Here is an 11,034-nt window from a genome sequence, read left to right as displayed (position 1 = left end):
ACATCTTTATCTAATCATCTGTTGAAGGACACTTTGGTTGTTTCCATGTCTTGGCCACCATAAATAAAGCTGCAATGAACGTTGGGACACACATATCTTTATGGACCAATATTTTCAGATTTTTGGGGTATATACCTAGGAGAGAGATTGCTGGATCATATGATAATTCCATTCTTGATTTTTTGAGGAACCTCCATACTGCCTTCCATAGAGGCTGCACCAATCTGCATCCCCACTATATCAAACTAAATTGCTTCTGCACAGCAAAAGAATCCATCAACAAAATAAATAGGCAACCAACCGAATGGGAGGAGATTTTGCAAACAACACCTCTGATAAAGCGCTAATATCCAAAATATATAAGGAACTCGTACAACTCAACAACAACAACAACAACAACAAACAATCCAATTAAAAAATGGGTAGAGGATCTGAATAGACATTTCTATTTCTTCTTAATTCACTTTTGGCTGTTTGTATCAATACATTTATTATCAAATACATTACATTTCCACATTCTACAGGCACAATAATGATTGTATTTTATATCAGTAAGAAGAGAAAGGAGAGAAAGTAGTCAATTATACTCTTTTATAATTACTTTTGCTGTGTGTGTTTTTTTTAATTTGTATTATAATTATTCTCTGATTTACTTGTTTCTATTCTCAACAATATTTATTACTTATGTAAGGCAGATCTGTTAGCAATAACTTCTCTCATTTTTTATTTGGTAGTATGCTAATTTTGCCTTTGTTTCACAGATAATTTTAATAGATATAAGAATCTTTGTTGACAGATTTTTCTCCCAGCACTTTAATTATGTCATCCCACTGAATTTCGTCCTCCATGGTTTCTGATAAGAAGTCAACTATAATACTATTAAATTTCCCTTGTACATGACAAGTCAATTTTCTCTCGCCACTTTCAAGATTTTCTCTTTGTTTTTGTTTTTCAATATTTTTGACTATGATATTCTGGGTGTGTATTTCTTTAGTTGGTTAAACTTGTTGCATTTCTAGATTAATGTTTTTTCATCAAATACTGGAATTTTAAAAACATTTTAAAGTATTTTTGTGTTCCTTCTTTCTTTTTTCTTTCTTTCTTCTTTTTTTTCTTGGTTTTTCCATTATGCTAGTGCATTAATTACATCCCACATTTCTGTCAGTCTCTGCTTATTTTTCTTCCCATTGCTTTCTGGTATCCCAAATGCATAATACCTATTGTTATATGTTCAGGTTTGCTGTTTCTTTCTTAATGACAGATTATATTTGCTCTTGAGCTTCCCTAGAACAAATTTATTTTTATTACTATATTTTTCATCTCCAGAATTTTTATTTTTGAATATTTTCTATCTCCTTGTATTCTGTATCTAATAACACATTGTCATCTTTAAGTATTGTTTCATTTGAATTTTTGAGTATATTTATAATAGCTGATTTAAGTCTTTATCTTCTATGTTCAATATCTGGTTCCTCACACAGGGAGTTTCTGTTGGCTTCTTTCAGTTCCTTGTATGATTCACACTTTTCTATTTCCTTCCATGTTTTATAGTTTTTAGTTGAAAACTGGGTATCTTAGATAATATAGTATAGCCAGTTTAGAAACTGATCCGTCCTCCTCATAAAACATGTTGTTATTTGCTTTTTAGTTATTTAGTGTTTTCACTGGACTCTAGTGTTTAGTGTTTTCAGTGAAATCTAACCTATTTCCTGCAGAGTGTGACATTTTTCTTCAGAGGCTTCAGGCTCAGACATATGAATAGTCACCATGTCATGACAGTGTTTTTTTTTTGGGGGGTGTCTTTTGCTCTCTTTCTATGATCTTTTTGTTAAGCTGCCTCTGCTTGTATTACACACAGCTTTTAATTTCCACTAATTGTTGGGTGATTGCTCTATTGCTTTTGGCAATGACCTGGGGCATATATTACTCCATAGTCTGATCCAATTACATTTGAGTCCCTTTGTTGTAGTCATATTTGAATTTAGTCTTTGAGGCTTATTCTAACCCCAGGAGGGCTTTACTTAGTTGTTCTTTCCCTATTTCTCTCTGTTTTACCTTGAGTATGACTTAGTTTGTTGCTCTCATGAAAGTACCAGCCTCCTCTTAACTGCTTACTACCACAATGTTATTGTTTTTTGACACTGCCTCCAGGCTTGAACGTCCCCATATTCTGTTTCAAATAAAGTAAATTTCTCTGGGAGAATTACTGAGTTCTTTGTTTTTATTGCTTCCCTCTCTTTTTGCATAAATCCTCTGTGCCACTGTTCCAGAGCTGAGGGTGAGGACAACAATGCTAAGAGTGGATAATTTTCTCACTTGTTTGCCATCAGGGAATTGGGCAGGGGCAATAACTTCTGATCTTTTCAGCTTGCCATTCCTAGCATAGAAACTCTGTCCTATAAGGGAGCTGGAGCAACCCTGAACTTTCATGGATACTTGTCTGGGGTAAAGTTTTCACCCTCAATTTGGGAGCTAGGTATATTAAGAGATTCTTAGACCTCTTGCAAACTCTTGTTTGGAATAGAGCTTTTGTTGTAATAGAACTGAGTAGATAAGAAATTTTGGTGGTCTGTCTCTTCCAAGACATTATAGTCCTAGGGAAAGTGATCCTTGGCTGTAATTTCCTGAGATAGAACTTCTATCATATTTAACTTCTGTGTGGGTGGGGAATGGAGGGAGGATCAAATGCCATAGACTCTTATTGTCTTAATGAGATTTAGCAGGTTTTCTTGAATAGATGTTTTTCCATTCCCTTTATGTCTTTAAGAAGACAAATCCCATAGACTTGAACTACTTAACTATGTTTTTATTTTAAGTAATTTTCACCATTTATGGTTACTTTACTGAGGTGAGAATCCACAAATCTCCTCATACTGCCATTCAGGAAGCCCACTTACACTTTCAACAACATGAGAAAGTGAAGGGTCTTGTTAGTGTGCAATTACAGCTTCTATGAGAATGGTTAAGCATTCTCAGTCACTGAAATTCTGATATCATATGAATCTAGAGAGCTTAGTGGGATATTACTTAAACATAATCTATACCAATTTACTCATTTTACAGGTGAAAATTCTGTGGTACATTTAAGTGAAGTTGTCAGAACTGGGACCAAGCTCCCAGATTCCCAGGTCTGAGTGTTTCTAATAGGAAGCATCATTTGACCTACTGTTAGTCTCATCCCTAAAAGATGTAAAATTCGGAGAAAGTACATAAATTCTTGCAAAAACTTATGTTTGAGTCTAGATTCTAGAACTCACTGGCTAAGTTAACTTGGTGAGTCACTCCTCTGAGTTGGAAAATATGCAATTTTTGGAATCCCGAGGATCAAATGGAATATTAAAATAGGAAATAACTTTATAAACCACAAAGTACTTGTCTATTCCAGGATTTCTAGCCACAAGCAACATAACATGCTGGCTAACTTTGAAAAGTAGTTGATCTGAATAACACTGTAAAGTTTAAAGCATGGGTGAAAGCTGAGGTACTCGGCCTAGCAAACAGATAGGCACAAGTTGTGGCAGGGCCCAGCCAAGAACCCAGGTGATGTCACATTCTGAAGACCAGCCAGCTGAAGATGACATTTCTCTTTCCTCAACCAGACCTCACTGCCACACAGTGTTCTTCTCATTACCATGCTGTTCATTATCTCTGCTTACCTTCAACTCAAATCTCTCTCCCAAGATTTAAACCATCCAATGCTGGGTCTTCCAGAACAAGGGGGTGGGGGCATCTAATCACTCCATCTTCCGTGGTAGAAGGTTATCTAGATGCTGAGCAGCTCAAATGCAAATGTCCACTGAATCTACTATTACCAGTATGATACATGTAACCCCTAAGCAGCAGTCCTGGAGGTTCCACCCTGCTTTGGTATACAGGAACATTGAGACCATCAAGACCAAGTGTCTTGCAGAGGCCACACAGCTAGTGGCTCATGGAGCAAAGCCAGTGGCACAGCGACCCTGGAGTTCTTTCCCTCATACAGCAGACCACAGTCTTACCTGCCACACGCTGCCTTTCCTTCCATTCTGAAATCCATGTGAATCCATGTAACCTCTGGGATGAATGGTGAAATGCATGCTATTTGTTTAGCAGACAGATATTCCACGGTGTGTAACTAATCCCACACATAAAGACATGCATCATCACAGTTCTCTAAGTGCCATAATTGCATCTAGTTTCTAATATCCTCATTGATGTAGGACAGGTTAGCAAATGACTACTTTGCTGAGAAAAATCACACTCCAAAAAAGCCAAGAGAAAGTGCTGGGTCTGTGGGAGACTGGGCTGCAATTTTAAGGACTCACATATTCATCATTCAACTAAAGTTTTACTTAGTGACTCCTAGGAGCCCAGCACGGGATTCACTGACTAAGGGGAGACAGAAACAAAAAATATGGAACTTCTTCTATAAAGGCTCAATCTTTGAAAAAATAAAATCTAGAAAAAAAAAACAAAACACATGAATCGTTTCAATGGTTAATGAAACCATTGAATTAACAATTTCAATGGTTAATGAGGACGCTTAGCTCATTAGGGGAAAATTTATTTTAATTTTCTCTTGAATTTCTTTTCTCTTGTATCTTTTTTTGGCATTTTACTTATTAAAATTAACACTTAAGTGTGATTTAAAGCCTCATTGTTCTTTTTTATTAGATGATTTCTTAAAATTTAAAATCTTAGGTCTTTAAAAAACAAGGTATTAGGTAACATTTCACATCGCTTGTCTCTGAAGCTGGACAGCTCTTCAATATCATTTATCAGCCTGCTGAATTTTTTCCTTTTTTGGAGACATAAATCCCATCAATATATATATTTTTTATATCTTCCCTAACGTAAAACAGCTGGATTTGATACAAGTCCAGTGCCATTTCTTTCAAGATTTAACTCATTTTTTTGAGCTTGATGTTCTGAACAAAGCACACCTGACCTCATTCAAACATTATGAATATATTTTCTCTCCCAAAATTATGGATTTCAATAAAAGACTGCCTCTGCTGCCAAAGGATGTAGATGCAGTAGTGAGCAAGGCCAGTATTACTCCCAGTTTATGTAGGCAGACAGTGCAAACCACAGCCATTTTCTACTTCCCACTGTTCCTGGACTCAAAGCTACCTCTTTGTCTTTCTAAACAGACTGAGTTCTACACTAATGTGATTGAAGTCCTGCCACAGGGTTCTCCTGGGGCTTTTCACAATAATTGTGTGCCAATTCACGTTAATGGTTTGTTCTGGGATGGGTCTTAAGATACTTTACATTCTCACAGAATGAAATAAAATGAACTCTACAGAAAATAAATGCTATTTTGATTTTGAAGTTTCTCCTTATTCCACTTCATCAAATGCCATAGTTATGGTAACATGTTTTTCTCTTTCTTTCTTGGATCTAACTCCACTAATATTAGGAAAATAAATTGTATATAGAAAAAGCCAGCTCTTTTTTGTAATTTGTTGCAGATATTGGTGGAAAGCCATTTTAGTCTTCCAGGAATAGTCTGGTTTTGTGTAATATTGACCATTCCCCACATAGTTGTGAGGCACTACTTTGGGGACAGTGTTGTATGTTATCTTAGTCCCCTCTGTTGGTAAAACACTACTTCGTGCTTAGGAAAAATTGTAGGAAGTACCAGGATTCACTTTAGATAATATAAACTTAGTATTTTTCTGTCCTCTACCATGGGTCCTAATCACCAAATACAGAGAAAAGGTCCATTCAGCACCCTTACACAGACGTACACAATGTGATGGATGGTTTACTTTCTATTTTAACTACTACAGGATCTGAGAGAAAAGAACACGGTGTGGATTATGGTGCTTGGTCAAAGTGCCATAAAGTGTTTGAAAAGACTATAGAATTGATTTCTAGAACTGAGATGGCAGAGTAGATAAACACTGTGCTTGCCTCTTGAGACCACATTAAAATTATAACTAATGATAAAACAATCAATCTAGAAAACCATCTGATGTCTAGCTGAACAGAAATTAACTAAGGATACAAAGAAGAAGCCACATTGAGATTAATAGTAAAAGCAGACATTAGACATACAAAATGGGCTGACCCCACCCCTGCGTGTGACCATTAAAAATTGGGAGGGATATCTCAGCCATGGATGTCCCCCACCCAGAGGAGTAAGGGATACCAGCCCCACACCAGGCTCCCCAGGCTAGAGTATCAGTGCCAGGAAGAGGACCCCCCACAATAAATGGCTGTAAAATCTGGTGATTCCGACTGTCCAGCTGGTGTGGAAAGCTGCAGGAAACCCAGATGTCCTCTTAAAGGGGCAGTGTACAGACTCACTCACTCGCAGTTACTCACCCTGGGCTCCAGCAGAGGAATATTGACTCTGGAGGCATTAGAGATGTCCAGGGAGATACTGAGTTGTGTGGCTTAAGGGAAAGTACTACAGGGACAGTTGCCATTTTTTTTTCCTGTGTAGAATCCTCCTTACATGCAGCTGGCAGATGGGCACCATATTTCCTGTGTTGAACCCTCCCCCACAAGCCCAAATTTGAACCTGCATCGGCCTGGTGAACTCCACTCACTCCATCCTGGTGACTTCCTGGGACGAAGCCCACCCAAATTGCACAATATCAGAGATACATTCGCAACCAGCAGCCAGCCCTGCTCATGCTACACTTTTTATTAGAAAACTCTCAGAAGTTTGTGGGCCCTAGGTGGGCAATGGCTGTCCTCAGTGTGTTCTGAGAATTTTGTTGAGTAGCTCCAGGCTCAGCACTGGCACTAAACCAGAATCTACATTAAACTGGTGAACACCACGCATCCCAAAGTGGTAACTCCCTGAGACCCTGCTTCACCTAAATCATGTACCAAGGCTCTACCAGCAGCTGAGCCTTACGTGAGCTGGCAGGTGACAGCAGGACTCAAAGTGCCCTGAGCTTTTGGTGGAGCGACTCTCTGCCCAGACTGGTGGTAGCTATCCTCAGATCCCAGCATGGCCACCCCTACCTGTCTTCAGGTCCAGCACAGTTAACGACTGAATGCAAATTGCTTTGCAGCTCCTCCCAGGTAATCTTTGGCCAGTCACAGGCATTTGGCTGACCTGGGCCTGCACTGGAGCCCCTCGCAAGAGACTTCAGAACGAACATACCTGGAGGTCAGCTTCAGACCACAGCAGAGCACCACCCAGTTAGCCTCACAAAGAGCACATCCACAGTGCGTACTTAGTAGGCACCAGAGTCCACTGGGTGAATCCTGCGCCATGTGGTAAGGTATGGATATGGCTAAATCCTACAGCCAGTGAGGCTGAGGGTCAATCCCACCAACTCATGTCCCATAGCAATCAAATCTCAACTATAACAGGAGAGCACACACAACCCACACAATGGACATTCCTGGAGCACCCAGCATAGGTGTCAAGGGAGACTGCACCACTGGACCCTACAGGGCACCTACTATTATATATATATGGTCAACTGGCCAAGACTGGGAGGTGCAGCAGATCTTCCTAATACAGAGAAACAAATACAGATAGGCAGCCAAAATGAGGAGACAAAGAAATGTGTCCTGAATGAAAGTATAAAAGAAAACTCAGAAAAAGAACTAAACAAAAAGGAGGCAAGCCACCTATCAGATAAAGAGGTCAAATCAATGGTTATAAAAATGCTCAAGGAACTTAGTGAGAACTTCAACACAGAGATAGCAAGCATAAAAAATGACATAGAAAGTATTTAAAATGTCAGAAATGAAGAATACAATAACTGAAACAAAGAATACATTAGAAGGAATCACCAGCATACTAGATAAAGGAAAAGAACGAGTCGGAGATTTAGAAGACAAGGTAGCAGAAATCACCCAATCAGAACAGAAAAAAGAATGAAGCAAAAGCACGAGTCAGAGACTTGGAAGACAAGGTAGCAGAAAACACCCAATCAGAAAAGCAAAAGAATTTGAAAATTAGATAGTTTAAGAGACCTCTGGAAAAATATTGAGAATAATAACATTTACATAATAGGGGTACCAGAATGAGAAGATAGAAAGCAAGGGATTGAGACCTATTTAAAGAAGTAATGTCTGAAAACTTTTCTAACCTGGTAAAGGAAATAGACTTACAAGTCCAGGAAGTGTAGAGAATCCCAAACAAGATGAACTAAACAGGCCCACACAAGACACATTATCATTAAAATGGCTAAAGCTAAAGACAAAGAGAGAATACTAAGAGCAGAAAGAGAAAAGCAACTAGTTACTTACAAGGGAGTTTCCATAAGTCTGTCAGCTGACTTCTCAACAGAAACTTTGCAGACTAGAATGAATTGGCACAAAATATAAGAGACAAAGAGGGGCATTATTTAATGACAAAGGGATCAATCCACCAAGAGTATATAGCCCTTGTAAACATTTATGCAACCAACATAGGAGCACCTACATATGCATATATAAAGCAAACATTGGCCTACATAAAAGGAAAGATCAATAGCAATAAAATCATAGTACTGGATTTTAACACCCCATTGACTCCAATGGACAGACCGTCCGTACAGAAAATCTAAAAGGGAACAACAGCCTTAAAGGACACTCTAGACTAGTTGGATTTAATTGATATTTTTAGCACATTTCATCCTAAAGCAGATGGATACACATTCTTTTCAAGTGCATATGGAACATTTTCCAAGACTGACAATGTTCGGCCACAAAATAAATCTCAGTAAATTTAAGAAAATGATATCACCTCTGCTTTTCAACATAGTATTGGAAGTCCTAGCCAGAGCAATCAGGCAAGAAAAAGAAAAAAAGGCATCCAAATTGGAAATGAAGAAAAATTCTTCATGTCACTTTTTGCAGATGACATAATGCTATATATAGAAAACCCTAAAGACTCCACCAAAAAGCTATTAGAAACAATAAACGAATACAGTAAAGTTGCCAGCTACAAAATCAATTGTACAAAAGTTCATTGCATTCCTATATACTAACAATGAAATCTCAGAAAAAGAAATAAAAAAAAATTCCTTTTGCAATTGCAGCAAAAAGAATAAAATATCTAGGAATAAACTTAACCAAGGATGTGAAAGACCTATATGCTGAAAACTATAAGACATTTTTAAAAGAAATTGAAGAAGACACGAAGAAATGGAGAGACATTCTGTGTTCATGGATTGGAAGAATCAACATAGTTAAAATGGCCATATTATCCAAAGCAATATACAAATTTAATGCAATCCCATTAAAATCCCAATGGCATTTTTTAAAGAAATAGAACAAAAAAATCATCAGACTTGTATGGAACTACAAAAGACCCCAAATAGCCAAAGCAGTCCTAAGAAAAAAGAACAAAGCTGGAGGTATCACACTGCCTGACTTCAGGGCAACAATAATCAAAATAATCAGTATGGTGTTGGCAGAAAACCAGACACACAGACCAAAGGAATAGAATTGAGAACCCAGAAATAAACTCACATAAATATGGCCAGATTATTTTTGACAAAGAAGCCAAAAACATACCATGGAGAAAAGACAGCCTTGTCAATAAATGGTGCTGGGAAAACTGGAAAGCCATGTGCAAAATAATGAAAATGGATGGCTATCTGTCACCATGTACCAAAATTAACTCAAAATGACCTAAACATAAGACCTGAAACAATAAACTGCAAAGAAGAAAACATAGGTACTAAACTTATGGACCTTGGTTTCAAAGAGCATTTTATGAATTTGACTCCAAAGACAAGGGAAGTAAAAGCTAAAATAAATGAATGGGACTATATCAAACAAAAAAGCTTCTGCACAGCGAAAGAAACCATCGACAAAATAAAGAGACAACCAACTGAATGGGAGAAGATTTTTGCAAACAACGCCTCGATAAGGGACTGATATCCAAACTATATAAGGAACTCATACAACTTAACAACAAAAAAACAAACAATCCAATTAAAAAATGGGTGGAAGACCTGAAGAGACATTTCTCCAAAGAGGATGTACAGATGGCCAATAGACATTTGAAAAGATGCTCAACATCACTAATCATCAGAGAAATGCAAATAAAAACCACAATGAGATATCACCTCACCCCAGTTAGAATGGCTATCATCAACAAGACAAATAGTAACAAGTGTTGGAGAGGCTGTGGAGAAAAAGGAACCCTCATACACTGTTGGTGGGAATGCAGACTGGTGCAGCCGCTATGGAAGGCAGTGTGGAGGTTCCTCAAAAAATTATGAATAGAATTACCATATGACCCAGCAATCCCTCTCCTGGGTATCTACCCCAAAAATCTAAAAACATTTATTCATAAAGACATATGTGCTCCAATATTCATTGCAGCTTTATTTATGGTAGTCAAGACATGGAAACGAACAAAGTGTCCTTCGAGAGATGAATGGATAAAGAAGTTGTAGTGTATATACCCAATGGAATATTATTCTGCCATAAGAAAATATGAAATAGTAGCATTTGCGCCAACATGGATGGATCTTGAGATTATTATACTAAGCTAAATAAGTCAGACAGAAAAAGTCGAGAACCATATGATTTCACTTACATGTGGTATACAAAACTGAAAACAACAAAAGAAGAAAAACAAATGAAGGAACAAAAACTTATAGACGCAGACAATAGTTTAGTGGTTACTAAAGGGTAAGGTGGGAGGGGGGAGCGGGGCTCTAGAAGAGAGTAAATGGGGTCTAATATATAGTGATGGAAGGAGAACTGACTCTGAGTGGTGAACAAACAATGCGAGATATAGATGATGTATTACAGAATCATACACCTGAAATCTATGTAACTTTACTAACAAATGTCACCCCGATAACTTTAAGTAAAAAACTTTACTTAAAACTTTAAGTAAAAAAAAAAACTTTAAGTAAAAAAACAAAGAAACAAACAAACAAAACAAACAAACAAAATCATATCAATTGTCTTCTCTGACTACAATGGTATGAAACTAGAAATCAAATACAAGAAAAAAAAAGAAAAACTCACAAACACATGTTGGATAAATAATGTGCCACTAAATAATGAACGGGTCCACAATAAGATCAAGGAAAAAAATCAAGATTACTTGAGACAAATGAAAAGGAAAACAGA

Source organism: Rhinolophus ferrumequinum, unplaced genomic scaffold (assembly GCF_004115265.2).
Source record: "Rhinolophus ferrumequinum isolate MPI-CBG mRhiFer1 unplaced genomic scaffold, mRhiFer1_v1.p scaffold_84_arrow_ctg1, whole genome shotgun sequence".
NCBI lineage: Eukaryota > Metazoa > Chordata > Mammalia > Chiroptera > Rhinolophidae > Rhinolophus > Rhinolophus ferrumequinum.
This window is presented reverse-complemented; position numbering follows the sequence as displayed.